The 21,115-nt window shown below is 49.2% G+C and overlaps 1 protein-coding gene across 2 annotated transcripts in view; it reads left to right on the top strand.

Annotated features, from left to right (window-relative positions):
- The first annotated feature begins 1,668 nt into the window (after positions 1-1,668).
- Positions 1,669-21,115, top strand: part of MAPKAP1 (MAPK associated protein 1) — a 318,576-nt gene continuing 299,129 nt past the window's right edge. For both annotated transcript variants that reach the window (XM_063936818.1, XM_063936817.1), the window contains exon 1: positions 1,669-1,801. The gene's annotated coding sequence lies outside the window, so the exon portion shown is untranslated. The remainder of the gene's footprint in view (positions 1,802-21,115) is intronic.

The raw sequence follows: 21,115 nt of genomic DNA, 5'->3' as shown, positions 1-21,115 counted from the left end.
GGGAAGCAGATATCGGAGACGCTCTTTTCTTCCCACAGCAGCCCTGGCAGTGCACCTCTAGCAGCTGCACCATGGGGGGCACTAGCGGAGCTTGGTGTGCAGCATGGTTCCCACTACTGCCAGCCTCCCTTCTGGCCTGTGCATGGCATGAGCCCGCATTCCTTCCTCCATGACACACTGCAGCTCACCCCAAGGTGAATCATAACATATAGTGGTGAGTACTAGAGGAGCCCTGTACCCACCTATCACCCCCCTCCCCCATGTGTGACCCCCTGTACCCCCATATCTTTGTTTGGGTGACCTTCCTATACTGCCCCACCCCTGGTGAGTGACCCCCTGTACCCCCTACCCCTGTGTGTGTGACACCTTGTACGATCTACTAACCTCCCCACACCCCGTTTGCCATCCTGTACACCACTACCTCTTTGTATATGACACCCTTACCCCTGTGTCTATGACACTCTATACCCACCTATCCCACCCAGTGTGTATGATACACTGTACATCCCCCACCCCAGTATGTGTGAGACCCTGTACACCTTCCCCCCACCCCGTGTATGACACAGTGTACACCCCTACCACTGTGTGTGTGACACCAGGTACCCCCTGACCACCCCTATGTGTAATACCCTGTTACCCCACTACCTCTTTCTATATAACACCCTGAACCCCCCAGGGACGTGCGGTGAGCTAAATAGCTCAGGAGGCACTAACTAGCACCAGATCCAGATTTACATGCAATATATGAGCCAAAGCGTACATCTGGGCATTATACACAGGTGCAGCAGTATAAACTCCTGGAAATTTGGTTAGTTTTGATCAGAGATGTGCAGAAATGTTAGCCAGGTGAGGCACTGCCTCACAGGGTCTGGGACTCCAGGTCGACAACAAAAAGGTCGACACATCTTAGGTCGACGCCAATTGGTCGACACACCTTAGGTCAACATGGAAAAAGGTCGACAGGAACAAGGTCGACATGGAAAAAGGTCGACATGGGTTTTTTATGTTTTTTTGGTGTCGTTTTCTTCGTAGAGTGACCGGGAACCCCAATTAGTGCACCGCTTCGCTCGCCATGCTTCGGGCATGGTGCCTTCGCTCTGCTTCGCTCGGCACAGATTACCGTTCCAATCGTAGTCCACATGGATCGTTAAGTATGAAAAAGTTCCAAAAAAGAAAAAAATTGTGAAAAACCCATGTCGACCTTTTTCCATGTCGACCTTGTTCCTGTCGACCTAAGGTGTGTCGACCAATTGGCGTCGACCTAAGGTGTGTCGACCTTTTTGTTGTCGACCTGGAGTCCGGATACCGCCACCAACTAGTACCTTTAGTAACCCGGTGGCGAGTGAAGCGGAGCAAGCCACCCTGCCCAAAGTGTGGCGAGTGTAAATTTTCGGCCATGGCTCCTCCCCGTGGTGACGTGGTCATCCCCCTGGTGACGTCAGAGGTCCCTTACCCAACTTGGTTTTAAAACTAACCTAACATTAAGAAACACTATTATTGTATATTATTTTATTTCTGCAATTGTTGTGCACCCCCTCCGCGGTCTACAGCACCACACAGCACTATCTAACTAAGCGATCCCAGTGTCACTGTCCCACTCCCCTGCCTCACAGTGCACACTCTTCCGCTGCAGCTGCAGCAGCTCCTATATACACCGCTTGGTCACATGATCCTCCGGTGACATCACACATGAGCCCGGTCACATGACGCCATGTCATCACACGGCCTCCGCTGCTGGTGTTTCTCAGCTACAGACAGGGAACCGGCTAACGACTCACCGTAACGGGAGGAGCTGGGAGAGGTGAGCGGCGCCGCCCCCCGGCATACACAGGAGATGGGCGCAGCCCTCTGCTTACCTTGCCGTGCACCATCCGGTGACAGCTCCTAGTGTGCTGCATCCTATACACACACTGCTGCCTGTGCCCTATGTACCTGCCGCAGCACGGGGGCATAATATAAATATATATATATATATTATATGAAAATATATATATGTGTGTATGTATGTATGTATATATATATATATATATATATATATATATATATTTCTCTAACGTCCTAGTGGATGCTGGGGACTCCGTCAGGACCATGGGGAATAGCGGCTCCGCAGGAGACAGGGCACAAAAGCAAGCTTTTAGGATCACATGGTGTGTACTGGCTCCTCCCCCTATGACCCTCCTCCAAGCCTCAGTTAGGTTTTTGTGCCCGTCCGAGAAGGGTGCAATCTAGGTGGCTCTCTTAAAGAGTTGCTTAGAAAAAGTTTTTAGGTTCTTTATTTTCAGTGAGTCCTGCTGGCAACAGGCTCACTGCATCGAGGGAGAGGGACTTAGGGGAGAGAATTTCAACTCACCTGCGTGCAGGATGGATTGGATTCTTAGGCTACTGGACACCATTAGCTTCAGAGGGAGTCGGAACACAGGTCTCGCCCTGGGGTTCGTCCCGGAGCCGCGCCGCCGACCCCCTTGCAGATGCTGAAGATTGAAGAGGTCCGGAACCAGGCGGCAGAAGACTTTTCAGTCTTCCTCAGGTAGCGCACAGCACTGCAGCTGTGCGCCATTGTCTGTCAGCACACTTCCCACAGCGATCACGGAGGGTGCAGGGCGCGGGGGGGGGGGCGCCCTGGCAGCAATGTAGAATACCTGTATGGCGAAAAATACATCACATATAGCCCTTGAGGCTATATGGATGTATTTAACCCCTGCCAGACTTCACAATCTCCGGAGAAGAAGCCCGCCGAAAAGGGGGCGGGGCCTATTCTCCTCAGCACACAGCGCCATTTTCCCTCACAGAAAGGCTGAGGGGAAGGCTCCCAGGCTCTCCCCTGCACTGCACTACAGAAACAGGGTTAAAACAGAGAGGGGGGGCACTGATTTGGCGATATACATATATATTAAATGCTATATGGGAGGAACACTTATATAAGGGTTGTCCCTGTATAATTATAGCATTTTGGTGTGTGCTGGCAAACTCTCCCTCTGTCTCCCCAAAGGGCTAGTGGGTCCTGTCCTCTATCAGAGCATTCCCTATGTGTGTGCTGTATGTCGGTACGTGTGTGTCGACATGTATGAGGAAAATGTTGGTGAGGAGGCGGAGCAAATTGCCTGTAATGGTGATGTCACTCTCTAGGGAGTCGACACCGGAATGGATGGCTTACTTATGGAATTACGTGATAATGTCAACACGCTGCAAGTGGGTTGACGACATGAGACGGCCGGCGAACAAATTAGTACCGGTCCAGGCGTCTCAGACACCGTCAGGGGCTTGTAAAAACGCCCATTTACCTCAGTCGGTCGACATAGACCCAGACACGGACACTGATTTCAGTGTCGACGGTGAAGAAACAAACGTATTTTCCTTTAGGGCCACACGTAAAGGGCAATGAAGGAGGTGTTACATATTTCTGATACTCCAAGTACCACAAAGAAGGGTATTATGTGTGAGGTAAAAAAACTACCTGTAGTTTTTCCTGAATCAGATAAATTAAATGAAGTGTGTGATGATGCGTGGGTTTCCCCCGATAGAAAATTATTGGCGGTATACCCTTTCCCGCCAGAAGTTAAGGCGCATTGGGAAACACCCCTCAGGGTGGATAAGGCGCTCACATGCTTATCAGAAAAATATCCTAAAAAGTATACACACACATGCTGGTGTTATACTGTGACCAGCGATCGCCTCAGCCTGGATGTGCAGAGCTGAGGTGGCTTGGTCGGATTCCCTGACTAAAAATATTGATACCCTTGACAGGGACAGTATTTTATTGACTATAGAGCATTTAAAGGATGCATTTCTATATATACGAGATGCGCAGAGGGATATTTGCACTCTGGCATCAAGAGTAAATGCGATGTCCATATCTGCAAGAAGATGTTTATGGACACGACAGTGGTCAGGGGATGCAGATTCCAAACGGCACAAAGATGTATTGCCGTATAAAAGGGGAGGAGTTATTTGGGGTCGGTCCATGGGACCTGGTGGCCACGGCAACTGCTGGAAGATCCACCGTTTTTTACCCTAAGTCACATCTCTGCAGAAAAAGACACCGTCTTTTCAGCCTCAGTCTTTTCGTCCCTATAAGATATCTGCCCAGGGATAGAGGAAAGGGAAGAAGACTGCAGCAGGCAGCCCATTCCCAGTAACAGAAGCCCTCCACCGCTTCTACTAAGTTCTCAGCATGACGCTGGGACCGTACAGGACCCCTGGATCCTACAAGTAGTATCAAAGGGGCACAGATTGGAATGTCGAGGCGTTTCCCCCCTCGCAGGTTCCTGTAGTCTGCTGTACCAATGTCCCCCTCCGACAGGGAGGCAGTATTGAAAACAATTCACAAGCTGTATTCCCAGCAGGTGATAATAAAATTACCCCTCCTACAACAAGGAAAGGGGTATTGTTCCACACTATAGGGTGGTACTGAAGCCAGAAGGCTAGGTGAGACCGATTCTAAATCTGAAAAATTTGAACACTTACAAGGGTTCAAATCCAGATGGAGTCACTCAGAGCAGTGATAGCGAACTGGGAACAAGGGGACTATATAGTGTCCCGGGACATCAGGGATGCTTACCTCCATGTCCCAAAAATTTGCTTTTCTCACCAAGGGTACCTCAGGTTCGTGGTACAGAACTGTCACTATCAGTTTCAGACGATGCCGTTGGAGTGTCCAAGGCACCCCGGGTCTTTACCAAGGTATTGACCGAAATGAGGATTCGTCTTCAAAGAAAATGGACGACCTCCTGATAAGAACAAGGTCCAGAGAACAGTTGGAGGTCGGAGTAGCACTATCTCAAGTAGTTCTACGACAGCACGGGTGGATTCTAAATATTCCAAAACCGCAGTTGTTCCGACGACACGTCTGCTGGTCCTAGGGATGATTCTGGACACAGTCCAGGAAAAGGGTGTTTCTCCCAGAGGAGAAAGCCAGGGAGTTATCCGAGCTAATCGGGATCCTCCTAAAACCAGGAAAAGTGTCAGTGCATCATTGCACAAGAGTCCTGGTAAAAATGGTGGCTTATTACGAAGCGCTTCCATTCGGCAGATTTCACGCAAGAACTCTTCAGTGTGATCTGCTGGACAAATGGTCCGGATCGCATCTTCAGATGCATCAGCGGATAACCCTATATCCAAGGACAAGGGTGTCTCCTGTGGTGATTACAGAGTGCTCATCTTCTAGAGGGCCGCAGATTCGGCATTCAGGATGGGATGCTGGTATCCACGGAGGCCAGCCTGAGAGGCTGGGGAGCAGTCACACAGGGAAAAAATTTCCAGGGAGTGTGATCAAGTCTGGAGAATTCTCTCCACATAAATATACTGGAGCTAAGAGCAAATTTGTAATGCTATAAGCTTAGCAAGGCCTCTGCTTCAAGGTCAGCCGGTATTGATCCAGTGGGATAACATCACGGCAGTCGCCCACGTAAACAGATAGGGCGGCACAAGAAGCAGGAGGGCAGTGGTCAAAACTGCAAGGATTTTTCGCTAGACGGAAAATCATGTGATAGCACTGTCAGCAGTGTTCATTCCGGGAGTGGACGACTGGGAAGCAGACTTCCTCAGCAGGCACGACCTCCACCCGGGAGAGTGGGAACTTCATCGGAAGTTTTCCGCATGATTGTGAACCGTTGGGAAAGACCAAAGGTGGAAATGATGGCGTCCCGCCCGAACAAAAAACGGGACAGGTATTGCGCCAGGTCACGAGACCTTCAGGCGATAGCTGTGGACGTCCTGGTAACACCGTGGGTGTAACAGTCGGTGTATGTGTTCCCTCTTCTGCTTCTCATAACCAAGGTATTGAGAATTATAAGACGTAGAGGAGTAAGAACTATACTCGTGGCTCCGGATTGGCCAAGAGGGACTTGGTACCCGGAACTTCAAGAGATGCTCACAGAGGACTAATGGCCTCGGGAGCTAAGATGGGATTTGCTTTCAGCAAGAACCATGTCTGTTCCAAGAGGAACCGTGGCATCTGCCTCTAAGAAAGGACCTGCTCCAGCAGGGACCTTGTCTGTTCCAAGACTTACCGCGACTGCGTTTGACGGCATGGCGGTTGAACGCCGGATCCTAAGGGAAAAGGCATTCCGGAAGAGGTCATACCTACCCTGGTCAAAGCCAGGAAGGAGGTGACCGCACAACGTTATCACCACATGTGGTGAAAATATGTTGCGTGGGTGAGGCCAGGAAGGCCCCATGAAAAAATTTCAACTAGGTCGATTTCTGCACTTCCTGAAAACAGGAGTGTCTATGAGCCTCAAATTGGGGTCCATTAAGGTTCAAGTTTCGGCCCTGTAGATTTTCTTCCAGAAAAATTGGCTTCAATTCCTGAAGTCCAGACGTTTGTCAAGGGAGTATTGCATATACAGCCCCTTGTGTGCCTCCAGTGGCACCGTGGGATCTCAACGTAGTGTTGGGATTCCTCAAATCATATTGGTTTGAACCGATCAAATCTGTGGATTTGAAATATCTCACATGGAGGACCATGTTGTGGCCCTGGCCTCGGCCAGGCGATTGTCAGAATTGGGGGCTTTGTCTTAAAAAAAAGCTCATATTTGTTTTTCCATTCGGACAGGGCAGAACTGCGGACTCGTCCCCAGTTTCTTCCTAAGGTGGTGTCAGCGTTTCGCCTGAAACAACATATTGTGGTGCCTGCGGCTACTAGGGACTTGGAGGACTCCAAGTTGCTAGACGTTGTCGGGGCCCTAAAAATATATATATATATATATATATATATATATATATATATATATATATATATATATTTCCAGGACGGCTGGAGTCAGAAAGTCTGACTTGCTGTTTATATTGTATGCACCCCAAAAGATGGGTGCTCCTGCTTCTAAGCAGACTATTGCTCGTTGGATTTGTAGTACAATTCAGCTTGCACAGTCTGTGGCAGGCCTGCCACAGCCAAAATCTGTCAATGCCCATTCCACAAGGAAGGTGGGCTCATCTTGGGCGGATGCCCGAGGGGTCTCGGCCTTAAAATTTTGCCGAGCAGCTACGTGGTCAGGGGGGAACACGTTTGTAAAATTCTACAAATTTGATACCCTGGCTGAGGAGGACCTGGAGTTCTCTCATTCGGTGCTGCAGAGTCACCCGCACTCTCCCGCCCGTTTGGGAGCTTTGGTATAATCCCCATGGTCCTGACGGAGTCCCCAGCATCCACTAGGACGTTAGAGAAATAAGATTTTACTTACCGATAAATCTATTTCTCGTAGTCCGTAGTGGATGCTGGGCGCCCATCCCAAGTGCGGATTGTCTGCATTACTTGTACATAGTTATTGTTACAAAAATCGGGTTATTATTGTTGTGAGCCATCTTTTTTAGAGGCTACTTCATTGTTATCATACTGTTAACTGGGTTCAGATCACAAGTTGTACGGTGTGATTGGTGTGGCTGGTTTGGGTCTTACCCGGGATTCAAGATCCTTCCTTATTGTGTACGCTCGTCCGGGCACAGTACCTAACTGAGGCTTGGAGGAGGGTCATAGGGGGAGGAGCCAGTACACACCATGTGATCCTAAAAACTTGCTTTTGTGCCCTGTCTCCTGCGGAGCCGCTATTCCCCATGGTCCTGACGGAGTCCCCAGCATCCACTACGGACTACGAGAAATAGATTTATCGATAAGTAAAATCTTATTATATATATATATAGTTTTCCGTGCCCTCTATACCTGACAGACAAAATATATATATATATATATATATATATATATATATATATATATATATATATATATATATATATATTTTCACACACATACATTCTAGTGCATGCTCATTCTACCTCCACATTTACATTTGGTGCAGAACTAGAAGTCTCAGCATACCATCTGCAGGTTGGAGACACGCAATGTGCATAACTGTGCCCTCTTCCACACCTCTGATCATTGTTATACAATCTATAAGCAGCGTATAATAATAGTTGTCTATGGCAGTTACTTTGTATTGTATATTGTTATGTATATTCACTTCCCTGATAATTATAACACAAACACCCATTTGTGACTCAAGCTGATCATAGATCTCTTCCCATGAGCTGGGTTACCAAGCATGCCATGTCAGTGTTACATTACATAAACAACAATTACCGGTATCTAAGGTCTGTCCTGTGACCAACATGCGTGTGTAGTGGGAGCCGGGGGAAGGCGTTCACCCCTACAGTGGCTCCAACTGCAGCAAGCACCTGGACAGACCTGGGTGGAGGAACACTCTGTGCTGGGAAGGAGTAATTATATACAGTTATATAATGAATAGCAATAGCAGCACCAGCACTCAGTAGTTAAGTCAGTGCCATCCACAACAGGTAAATGCAACACGCAATAAAGGCAGCAGTCACAGGACGTATAACACTTACCTGTTGCGGTTGCAGCATCCTTTTTCTCTTGGTTGTACGTTTTGTGAGTGCCACCTCCATTGTGCATTATATATGTAGCTCATACACTGCATGATAACAGTGCAAACCAGCCATCCAATCAACTTGTTTAAACGATTATCACTTGGTGTATGGTACCGAATGATTATTCACAGGCTGAAAATGGTCTGGATCGTTCGGTTTGGTTTTCAGATTTGTCCAATACCCCCGATTTGTTCAGCTAGTTCCATACTGGGTATGCAGATCACCTCCGTACTGTATACTGTGTAATGCACAGAAGGGTAGCGGATAAGATACCGCCGCTTTGGATCCCAGCGATCACCGCGCTGATGCTGGAATCCCGCACAGCGTTACAATGGCAGCGCCGGAATACCGGTGAGGTAGGTGATTCTCCCTCTATGAGTGTCCACAAGACCGTGCCCACAGCGTGGCGAGCACTTGCCCTGCTGCCAGCATCCTGGTGGCCAGGATACTGCTGTACGTATACTGACTCCTGGCCATCGGTATTTGTTACCGAACCCGTACAGAAGATCCAACTATCAGGTAGTTGGCTCCTCCACTGTCCCTGTTGTCTGGTCTGCTGGGCGGTGTTTGATTCCCAGCTTAAGGTGCCAATGTTTGTCATAAAATGATCTGTACTTGTTTCATTGCTTAGGGGCCTATGTATTAATAATTGCAGCAGTCCTGATCGCAACATACTTTCTGCAGCATGGTACACTGGGATTCCACAGGGAATAACATCGGGGAGTAGAGTTGGGTATTGATCCAAGGCACCAACAGGCTAAAGCTTTGACTGTTCCCAGGATGCACTGCACCGCCTCCTCTATAGTCCCGCCTCCAGGCACTGGAGCTCAGTTTGTAAGTTGGTGCCTGCAGTGCAGGTTACTAACAGGGGAGGCTGCGCTAGGCAGCCCTGAAAATAGCATTTCTCTATCGTCCTAGTGGATGCTGGGGTTCCTGAAAGGACCATGGGGGATAGCGGCTCCGCAGGAGACAGGGCACAAAAAGTAAAGCTTTTCCGATCAGGTGGTGTGCACTGGCTCCTCCCCCTATGACCCTCCTCCAGACTCCAGTTAGATTTTTGTGCCCGGCCGAGAAGGGTGCAATCTAGGTGGCTCTCCTAAAGAGCTGCTTAGAGAAAGTTTAGCTAGGTTTTTTATGTTACAGTGATTCCTGCTGGCAACAGGATCACTGCAGCGAGGGACTGAGGGGAGAAGGAGTCAACTCACCTGCGTGCAGGATGGATTGGCTTCTTGGCTACTGGACATCAAGCTCCAGAGGGACGATCACAGGTACAGCCTGGATGGTCACCGGAGCCGCGCCGCCGGCCCCCTTGCAGATGCTGAAGACAGAAGAGGTCCAGAATCGGCGGCTGAAGACTCCTGCAGTCTTCTAAAGGTAGCGCACAGCACTGCAGCTGTGCGCCATTTTCCTCTCAGCACACTTCACACGGCAGTCACTGAGGGTGCAGGGCGCTGGGAGGGGGGCGCCCTGGGAGGCAAAATGAGTACCTATAAAGGCTAAAAATACCTCACATATAGCCCTAGAGGCTATATGGAGATATTTAACCCCTGCCTGATTTCTCAAAATAGCGGGAGACGAGCCCGCCGGAAAAGGGGCGGGGCCTATCTCCTCAGCACACGGCGCCATTTCCTCTCACAGCTCCGCTGGTCAGGACGGCTCCCAGGTCTCTCCCCTGCACTGCACTACAGAAACAGGGTAAAACAGAGAGGGGGGGCAAATTTATGGCGATATTTTTATATAACAAAGCAGCTATAGGGGAGCACTTATTATAAGGCTATCCCTGATATATATATAGCGCTTTTGGTGTGTGCTGGCAAACTCTCCCTCTGTCTCCCCAAAGGGCTAGTGGGTCCTGTCTTCATTAGGAGCATTCCCTGTGTGTCTGCTGTGTGTCGGTACGTGTGTGTCGACATGTATGAGGACGATATTGGTGTGGAGGCGGAGCAATTGCCAAATATGGGGATGTCACCTCCTAGGGGGTCGACACCAGAATGGATGCCTTTATTTATGGAACTACGGGATAGTGTCAACACGCTAAAGCAGTCGTTTGACGACATGAGACGGCCGGACAATCAATTAGTGCCTGTCCAGGCGACTCAAACACCGTCAGGGGCTGTGAAACGCCCTTTGCCTCAGTCGGTCGACACAGACCCAGACACAGGCGATGACTCCAGTGGTGACGGTGACGAATCAACCGTATTTTCCAGTAGGGCCACACGTTATATGATTTTGGCAATGAAGGAGGCGTTACATTTAGCTGATACTACAGGTACCACTAAACAGGGTATTATGTGGGGTATGAAAAAACTACCTATAGTTTTTCCTGAATCAGAAGAACTAAATGACGTGTGTAATGAAGCGTGGGTTGCCCCTGATAAAAAGCTGATAATTTCAAAGAAATTATTGGCATTATACCCTTTCCCGCCAGAGGTTAGGGAGCGCTGGGAAACACCTCCTAGGGTGGACAAGGCGCTAACACGCTTATCTAAACAAGTGGCGTTACCCTCTCCTGAGACGGCCGCACTTAAAGATCCATCAGATAGGAGGATGGAAAATATCCAAAAAAGTATATACACACATGCAGGTGTTATACTACGACCAGCTGTAGCAACTGCCTGGATGGGCAGTGCGGGGGTGGTTTGGTCAGAATCCCTGATTGAAAATATTGATACCCTGGACAGGGACAATATTTTACTGTCGTTAGAACAAATAAAGGATGCATTTCTTTATTTGCGTGATGCACAGAGGGATATATGCACACTGGCATCACGGGTAAGTGCTATGTCCATTTCGGCCAGAAGAGCTTTATGGACGCGACAGTGGACAGGCGATGCGGATTCAAAACGGCATATGGAAGTTTTGCCGTATAAGGGGGAGGAGTTATTTGGAGTCGGTCTATCAGATTTGGTGGCCACGGCTACAGCCGGGAAATCCACCTTTCTACCTCAAGTCACTCCCCAACAGAAAAAGGCACCGACTTTTCAACCGCAGCCCTTTCGTTCCTTTAAAAATAAGAGAGCAAAGGGCTATTCATATTTGCCACGAGGCAAAGGTCGAGGGAAGAGACAGCAACACGCAGCTCCTTCCCAGGATCAGAAGCCCTCCCCGGCTTCTACAAAAGCTTCAACATGACGCTGGGGCTTCTCAAGCGGACTCGGGGACGGTGGGCGGTCGTCTCAAAAATTACAGCGCGCAGTGGGCTCACTCGCAAGTAGATCCCTGGATCCTGCAGATAATATCTCAGGGATACAGGTTGGAATTAGAGACAGATCCACCTCGCCGTTTCCTGAGGTCTGCTTTACCAACGTCCCCCTCCGAAAGGGAGACGGTGTTGGAAGCCATTCACAAGCTGTACTCTCAGCAGGTGATAGTCAAGGTACCTCTTCTGCAACAAGGGAAGGGGTATTATTCCACTCTTTTTGTGGTACCGAAGCCGGATGGCTCGGTAAGGCCTATTCTAAATCTGAAGTCCTTGAACCTGTACATAAAGAAGTTCAAGTTCAAGATGGAGTCACTCAGAGCAGTGATAGCGAACCTGGAAGAGGGGGACTTTATGGTATCCTTGGACATCAAGGATGCGTATCTCCACGTTCCAATTTACCCCTCACACCAGGGGTACCTCAGGTTCGTTGTACAAAACTGTCACTATCAGTTTCAGACGCTGCCGTTCGGATTGTCCACGGCACCTCGGATCTTTACAAAGGTAATGGCCGAGATGATGATTCTTCTTCGAAGAAAAGGCGTATTAATTATCCCATACTTGGACGATCTCCTAATAAGGGCGAGGTCCAGAGAACAGCTAGAGATGGGATTAGCACTGTCTCAAGAAGTGCTAAAACAGCACGGGTGGATTCTGAATATTCCAAAATCCCAGTTAATGCCGACAACTCGTCTGCTGTTCCTAGGGATGATTCTGGACACGGTTCAGAAAAAGGTTTTTCTCCCGGAGGAAAAAGCCAAGGAGTTATCCGAGCTTGTCAGGAACCTCCTAAAACCAGGAAAGGTGTCTGTACATCAATGCACAAGAGTCCTGGGAAAAATGGTGGCTTCTTACGAAGCGATTCCATTCGGCAGATTCCACGCAAGAATTTTCCAAAGGGATCTGTTGGACAAATGGTCAGGGTCGCATCTTCAGATGCACCTACGGATAACCCTGTCTCCAAGGACAAGGGTGTCTCTTCTGTGGTGGTTGCAGAGTGCTCATCTATTGGAGGGCCGCAGATTCGGCATACAGGATTGGATCCTGGTGACCACGGACGCCAGCCTGAGAGGCTGGGGAGCAGTCACACAAGGAAGAAACTTCCAGGGAGTATGGACGAGCCTGGAAACGTCTCTTCACATAAACATTCTGGAACTAAGAGCAATATACAATGCTCTAAACCAGGCAGAACCTCTGCTTCAGGGAAAACCGGTATTGATCCAGTCGGACAACATCACGGCAGTCGCCCATGTGAACAGACAGGGCGGCACAAGAAGCAGGAGGGCAATGGCAGAAGCTGCAAGGATTCTTCGCTGGGCAGAGAATCATGTGATAGCACTGTCAGCAGTGTTCATCCCGGGAGTGGACAACTGGGAAGCAGACTTCCTCAGCAGACACGATCTTCACCCGGGAGAGTGGGGACTTCATCCAGAAGTCTTCCACATGCTGGTAACCCGTTGGGAAAGACCAATGGTGGACATGATGGCGTCTCGCCTCAACAAAAAACTGGACAGGTATTGCGCCAGGTCAAGAGATCCGCAGGCAATAGCTGTGGACGCGCTGGTAACGCCTTGGGTGTACCAGTCGGTGTATGTGTTTCCTCCTCTGCCTCTCATACCAAAAGTATTGAGAATTATACGGCAAAGAGGCGTAAGAACGATACTAGTGGTTCCGGATTGGCCAAGGAGGACTTGGTACCCGGAACTTCAAGAGATGATCACGGAAGATCCGTGGCTTCTACCTCTAAGGAGGGACTTGCTTCAGCAGGGTCCCTGTCTGTTTCAAGACTTACCGCGGCTGCGTTTGACGGCATGGCGGTTGAACGCCGGATCCTAAAGGAAAGAGGCATGCCGGAAGAAGTCATTCCTACTTTGATTAAAGCAAGGAAGGAAGTAACCGTGCAACATTATCACCGAATTTGGCGAAAATATGTTGCGTGGTGCGAAGATCGGAGTGCTCCGACGGAGGAATTTCAACTGGGTCGATTCCTACATTTCCTGCAATCAGGATTGTCAATGGGTCTCAAATTGGGATCTATTAAGGTTCAAATTTCGGCCCTGTCGATTTTCTTTCAAAAAGAATTGGCTTCAGTCCCTGAAGTCCAGACCTTTGTTAAGGGAGTGCTGCATATACAGCCTCCTGTGGTGCCTCCAGTGGCACCGTGGGATCTAAATGTGGTTTTGGACTTCCTAAAATCTCATTGGTTTGAACCACTAAAAAAGGTGGATTTGAAATATCTCACATGGAAAGTGACCATGCTTCTAGCCCTGGCTTCTGCCAGGAGAGTGTCAGAATTGGCAGCTTTATCTTACAAAAGCCCATATCTGATTTTCCATTCGGACAGGGCAGAACTGCGGACTCGTCCGCATTTTCTCCCTAAGGTGGTGTCAGCATTTCATCTGAACCAGCCTATTGTAGTGCCTGCGGCTACAAGTGACTTGGAGGACTCCAAGTTACTGGACGTTGTCAGAGCATTAAAAATATATATTGCAAGGACAGCTGGAGTCAGAAAATCTGACTCGTTGTTTATATTGTATGCACCCAACAAGATGGGTGCTCCTGCGTCTAAGCAGACGATTGCTCGTTGGATCTGTAGCACAATCCAACTTGCACATTCTGTGGCAGGCTTGCCACAGCCTAAATCTGTAAAGGCCCACTCCACAAGGAAGGTGGGCTCATCTTGGGCGGCTGCCCGAGGGGTCTCGGCATTACAACTTTGCCGAGCAGCTACGTGGTCAGGGGAGAACACGTTTGTAAAATTTTACAAATTTGATACTCTGGCTAAGGAGGACCTGGAGTTCTCTCATTCGGTGCTGCAGAGTCATCCGCACTCTCCCGCCCGTTTGGGAGCTTTGGTATAATCCCCATGGTCCTTTCAGGAACCCCAGCATCCACTAGGACGATAGAGAAAATAAGATTTTACTTACCGATAAATCTATTTCTCGGAGTCCGTAGTGGATGCTGGGCGCCCATCCCAAGTGCGGATTATCTGCATAAGTTGTACATAGTTATTGTTAACTAATTCGGGTTATTGTTAAAGGAAGCCATCTTTCAGAGGCTCCGCTGTTATCATACTGTTAACTGGGTTTAGATCACAAGTTGTACGGTGTGATTGGTGTGGCTGGTATGAGTCTTACCCGGGATTCAAAATCCTCCCTTATTGTGTACGCTCGTCCGGGCACAGTACCTAACTGGAGTCTGGAGGAGGGTCATAGGGGGAGGAGCCAGTGCACACCACCTGATCGGAAAAGCTTTACTTTTTGTGCCCTGTCTCCTGCGGAGCCGCTATCCCCCATGGTCCTTTCAGGAACCCCAGCATCCACTACGGACTCCGAGAAATAGATTTATCGGTAAGTAAAATCTTATTTTCTAGAAGACTTTAAGGGCCACAGCACAAGCACTAGTTGCAGTGTATGTCATGTTGACATTCTGTGCTGTGGTTTCATCACCTCCTTCAGCGGCGCTGAATACTCCCACGGCCTGGTTCCCAGGTACTTACAGCGGAGGCACACATCACCGCTGCTGCTCTCTTGGATCGCGTGGCCACACTTCAGGGAGGAGGTAAGAGGGTCCCCGAGGTGGGACCCGCCGGTAAATCGCGATCCGGCCGCTGTCCCAGGCGACACTGTGTCCGTGCAGGGACCCCACTATTTCCACCAGGGCAGGGAGCACAGGTCGGATTTACAAAAATCCGTTTGTTATAGGCTTTATAGTACCCGGTGGTGAAGTCCAGCAGAGGGGATAAGGCGCTGACCTGTAGCCTCTCCCCCCAACTAGCTACAGCAGGTGTTCCCGCCCTGGAGCTGCATTTCTCTCCCTCACTCCATGTCAGCGTTTGGGCGCCATTTCACATAGCTGTGCTGATCCTGGGACTGCTGGACGCTGTCTCCTATGTAAAGCCGCTTGCCTCATCAGCGCTGTGCATTTACAGGACACTTAAGTATTCTCCATGTCGTTTAGACAGCGTTAGTTAAGAACAAGTGCATTACTATATGAATATTTAGTACAAGTATTCTGTGATATACATCCAATGTTTACTGTGCATTGTTATAGCTGTATGCATACATTTCTATATGTAGTATTACTAGTCCAGTGCAGTTTTATTGGTTATATGTAATAATTTCTGCATTGTACCTGTGACTGTGTGTGCCTATAGCTGCTGTGTGGTTTCTATTCTGTGTATCACACATATTGCGATCACTATATTCTGTACCCTGGGGGGCTAAGTCCGTCAGGGTCTCATATACCATATAGTGTTCCACAGGATATACTGTTTTGTATTTTTCACTGTGTGTTTCGGTCACCTCACACAACTTAAATCCTCTGTTTGTGCTTTACATTTGCTGTCACATAATACAGGTTTTTTTTTGCAGGTGTTGTTTTTGTCTGGCTATATTGTACTGTTGCACCCTAAGGCTACATTCCCAATAATGTCTGCTACACAGGGCGGGAAATCCGCAGACGCTCCTGCATCATGCAGTGCTGGCGCCACGGATTTGACTGAGGAAAAGGTTTAAGCTGAGGGTTCAAGTACTGGGTGCCCTGCACCTTCCAGTCAGTCTGCAGCACCTGTGGCTAATCAAGACCCACCTTGGGCTGCTTTTTCAAATATGCTGACTACGCTTGTAACACGACTTATGCCCCCTGTGGGACCTCCTGTGCCATTACAGCCACATATTGTCCCTGTAGTTAATCCGCCATGGGCGGATACTCTGTCAACCCAATTACAGCAATTAAGTCAGTCCTTGGTTAAACACAAACCTAACACTCGCCCTACTGGGACCAAAGGGTCCTCTAAGCAGGCCATTTCTCTAACGTCCTAAGTGGATGCTGGGACTCCGTAAGGACCATGGGGAATAGCGGCTCCGCAGGAGACTGGGCACAAAAGTAAAAGCTTGAACTAGCTGGTGTGCACTGGCTCCTCCCCCTATGACCCTCCTCCAAGCCTCAGTTAGATTTTTGTGCCCGAACGAGAAGGGTGCATGCTAGGTGGCTCTCCTGAGCTGCTTAGAGTAAAAGTTTATTTTAGGTTTTTTATTTTCAGTGAGTCCTGCTGGCAACAGGCTCACTGCATCGTGGGACTAAGGGGAGAAGAAACGAACTCACCTGCGTGCAGAGTGGATTGGGTTTCTTAGGCTACTGGACATTAGCTCCAGAGGGACGATCACAGGTTCAGCCTGGATGGGTCCCGGAGCCGCGCCGCCGGCCCCCTTACAGAGCCAGAAGAACGAAGAGGTCCGGTGAAATCGGCGGCAGAAGACGTTCCTGTCTTCAACTAAGGTAGCGCACAGCACTGCAGCTGTGCGCCATTGCTCTCAGCACACTTCACACTCCGGTCACTGAGGGTGCAGGGCGCTGGGGGGGAGCGCCCTGAGATGCAATAAAAACAGAAATACCTTAGGATGGCAAAAGAAATACATCACATATAGCTCCTGGGCTATATGGATGTATTTAACCCCTGCCAGTTTTCCAGAAAAAAGCGGGAGATAAGGCCGTCGTGAAGGGGCGGAGCCTATCTCCTCAGCACACAAGCGCCATTTTCCCTCACAGTTCCGCTGGAAGGACGGCTTCCTGACTCTCCCCTGCAGTCCCTACAGAATCAGGGTAAAAACGAGAGAGGGGGGGCACTATTGGCAGCTAAATTATAAACAGCACCTATAAAAGGGAGTAACACTTATATAAGGTTATCCCTATTGATATATATATATAGCGCTCTGGTGTGTGCTGGCAAACTCTCCCTCTGTCTCCCCAAAGGGCTAGTGGGGTCCTGTCCTCTATCAGAGCATTCCCTGTGTGTGTGCTGGGTGTCGGTACGATTGTGTCGACATGTATGAGGAGGAAAATGGTGTGGAAGCAGAGCAATTGCCTGTATTAGTGATGTCACCCCCTAGGGAGTCGACACCTGACTGGATGGTTGTATTTAAAGAACTACGTGACAATGTCAGCACTTTACAAAAAACTGTTGACGACATGAGACAGCCGACAAATCAATTAGTGCCTGTCCAGGCGTCTCAGACACCGTCAGGGGCGATAAAACGCCCGTTACCTCAGTGGGTCGACACAGACCCAGACACGGATACTGAGTCCAGTGTCGACGGTGAGGAGACAAACGTAATGTCCAGTAGGGCCACACGTTACATGATCACGGCAATGAAGGAGGCATTGAACATTTCTGACACTACAAGTACCACAAAGAAGGGTATTATGTGGGGAGTGAAAAAACTACCAGTAGCTTTTACTAAGTCAGATGAATTAAATGAGGTGTGTGATAAAGCGTGGGTTACCCCGATAAAAAAGTGCTAATTTCTAATAAATTATTGGCACTATACCCTTTCCCGCCAGAGGTTAGGGCGCGTTGGGAAACACCCCCTAGAGTAGATAAAGCGCTCACACGTTTATCTAAACAAGTAGCGTTACCGTCTCCTGATATGGCCGCCCTCAAAGAACCAGCGGATAGAAGGCTGGAAAATATCCTGAAGGGTATATACACACATACTGGTGTTATACTGCGACCAGCAATCGCATCAGCCTGGATGTGCAGTGCTGGAGTTGCGTGGTCGGATTCCCTGACTGAAAATATTGATACCCTGGATAGGGACAGTATATTACTAACTATAGAGCATTTGAAGGATGCATTACTATATATGCGTGATGCACAGAGGGATCTTTGCACCCTGGCATCAAGAGTGAGTGCTATGTCCATTTCTGCCAGAAGAGCGTTATGGACGCGACAGTGGTCAGGGGATGCGGATTCCAAACGACATATGGAAGTATTGCCGTTTAAAGGGGAGGAGTTATTTGGGGCCGGTCTATCGGACCTGGTGGCCACGGCAACGGCCGGAAAGTCCACCTTTTTACCCCAGGTCACCTCTCAGCAGAAAAAGACACCGTCTTTTCAAACTCAGTCCTTTCGTCCCCATAAGTACAGGCGGGCAAAAGGCCACTCATTTCTGCCCCGGGGCAGAGGAAGAGGAAAAAGACTGCACCAGGCAGCCTCTTCACAGGAGCAGAAGCCCTCCTCTGCTTCTGCCAAGTCTTCAGCATGACGCTGGGGCTTTACAAGCGGACTCGGACACGGTGGGGGCCCGTCTCAAAAATTTCAACGCGCAGTGGGCTCACTCGCAAGTGGACCCCTGGATTCTGCAGGTAGTATCACAGGGGTACAAACTGGAATTCGAGACGTCTCCCCCTCGCCGGTTCCTGAAGTCTGCTCTACCAAAGTCTCCCTCCGACAGGGAGGCAGTTTTGGAAGCCATTCACAAGCTGTATTCCCAGCAGGTGATAATCAAGGTACCTCTCCTACAACAGGGAAAGGGTATTATTCCACGTTGTTTGTGGTACCGAAGCCGGACGGCTCGGTGAGACCAATTTTAAATCTAAAATCCTTGAACACTTACATAAAGAGGTTCAAATTCAAGATGGAGTCACTCAGAGCAGTGATAGCAAACCTGGAAGAAGGGGACTATATGGTGTCTCTGGACATCAAAGATGCTTATCTCCACGTCCCAATCTACCCTTCTCACCAAGGGTACCTCAGGTTTGTAGTACAAAACTGTCATTATCAGTTTCAGACGCTGCCGTTTGGATTGTCCACGGCACCTCGGGTCTTTACCAAGGTAATGGCCGAAATGATGATTCTTCTTCGAAGAAAAGGCGTTTTAATTATCCCTTACTTGGACGATCTCCTGATAAGGGCAAGGTCCAGGGAACAGTTAGAAGTCGGAGTAGCACTATCTCAGTTAGTGTTACGTCAGCACGGGTGGATTCTAAATATTCCAAAATCGCAGCTGATTCCAACGACACGTCTCCTGTTCCTAGGAATGATTCTGGACACAGTCCAGAAAAAGGTGTTTCTCCCAGAGGAGAAGGCCAGGGAGTTATCCGAGCTAGTCAGGAATCTCCTAAAACCAGGCCAGGTGTCAGTGCATCAGTGCACGAGGGTCCTGGGAAAAATGGTGGCTTCTTACGAAGCGATTCCATTCGGAAGATTCCATGCAAGAACGTTTCAGTGGGATCTTCTGGACAAATGGTCCGGATCGCATCTTCAGATGCATCAGCGGATAACCCTGTCGCCAAGGACAAGGGTGTCTCTTCTGTGGTGGCTGCAGAGTGCTCATCTACTAGAGGGCCGCAGATTCGGCATTCAGGATTGGATCCTGGTGACCACAGATGCCAGCCTGAGAGGCTGGGGAGCAGTCACACAGGGACAAAATTTCCAGGGCTTGTGGTCAAGCATGGAAACATCTCTTCATATAAACATTCTGGAACTAAGGGCCATTTACAATGCCCTAAGTCAAGCAAAACCCCTGCTTCAGGGTCAGGCGGTATTGATCCAATCGGACAACATCACGTCAGTCGCCCACGTAAACAGACAGGGCGGCACGAGAAGCAGGAGGGCGATGGCAGAAGCTGCAAGGATTCTTCGCTGGGCGGAGAATCATGTGATAGCACTGTCAGCAGTGTTCATTCCGGGAGTGGACAACTGGGAAGCGGACTTCCTCAGCAGACACGACCTTCACCCGGGGGAGTGGGGACTTCATCCAGAAGTCTTCCAAGAGATGGTAAACCGTTGGGAAAAACCAAAGGTGGACATGATGGCGTCCCGTCTCAACAAAAAACTAGTCAGATATTGCGCCAGGTCAAGGGACCCTCAGGCAATAGCGGTGGACGCTCTGGTAACACCATGGGTGTACCAGTCAGTGTATGTGTTCCCTCCTCTGCCTCTCATACCAAAAGTACTGAGAATCATAAAAAGGAGAGGAGTAAGAACTATACTCGTGGTTCCGGATTGGCCAAGAAGGACTTGGTACCCGGAACTTCAAGAGATGCTCACGGAGGACCCGTGGCCTCTACCTCTAAGAAAGGACCTGCTCCAGCAGGGACCTTGTCTGTTCCAAGACTTACCGCGGCTGCGTTTGACGGCATGGCGGTTGAACGCCGGATCCTGAAGGAAAAAGGCATTCCAGAAGAAGTCATCCCTACCCTGATAAAGGCCAGGAAGGATGTAACCGCGAAACATTATCACCGCATTTGGCGAAAATATGTTGCGTGGTGTGAGGCCAAAGAGGCCCCTACAGAGGAATTTCAACTGGGTCGCTTCCTACATTTCCTGCAAACAGGACTGTCTATGGGCCTAAAATTAGGGTCCATTAAGGTTCAAATTTCGGCCCTGTCGATTTTCTTCCAAAAAGAACTGGCTTCAGTGCCTGAAGTCCAGACGTTTGTCAAAGGGGTACTGCATATACAGCCTCCTTTTGTGCCCCCGGTGGCACCTTGGGATCTCAATGTGGTTTTGGGGTTCCTAAAATCACATTGGTTTGAACCACTCACCACTGTGGAATTAAAATATCTCACATGGAAGGTGGTAATGCTGTTAGCCCTGGCTTCAGCCAGGCGTGTCTCAGAATTGGCGGCTTTATCTTATAAAAGCCCTTACCTGATTTTTCACACGGATAGGGCAGAATTGAGGACTCGTCCTCAATTTCTCCCAAAGGTGGTTTCAGCGTTTCACGTGAACCAGCCTATTGTGGTGCC

Source organism: Pseudophryne corroboree, chromosome 8 (assembly GCF_028390025.1).
Source record: "Pseudophryne corroboree isolate aPseCor3 chromosome 8, aPseCor3.hap2, whole genome shotgun sequence".
NCBI lineage: Eukaryota > Metazoa > Chordata > Amphibia > Anura > Myobatrachidae > Pseudophryne > Pseudophryne corroboree.
Note: the sequence above shows the minus strand (reverse complement) of the source record. Positions and strands in the feature narration are given on the sequence as shown.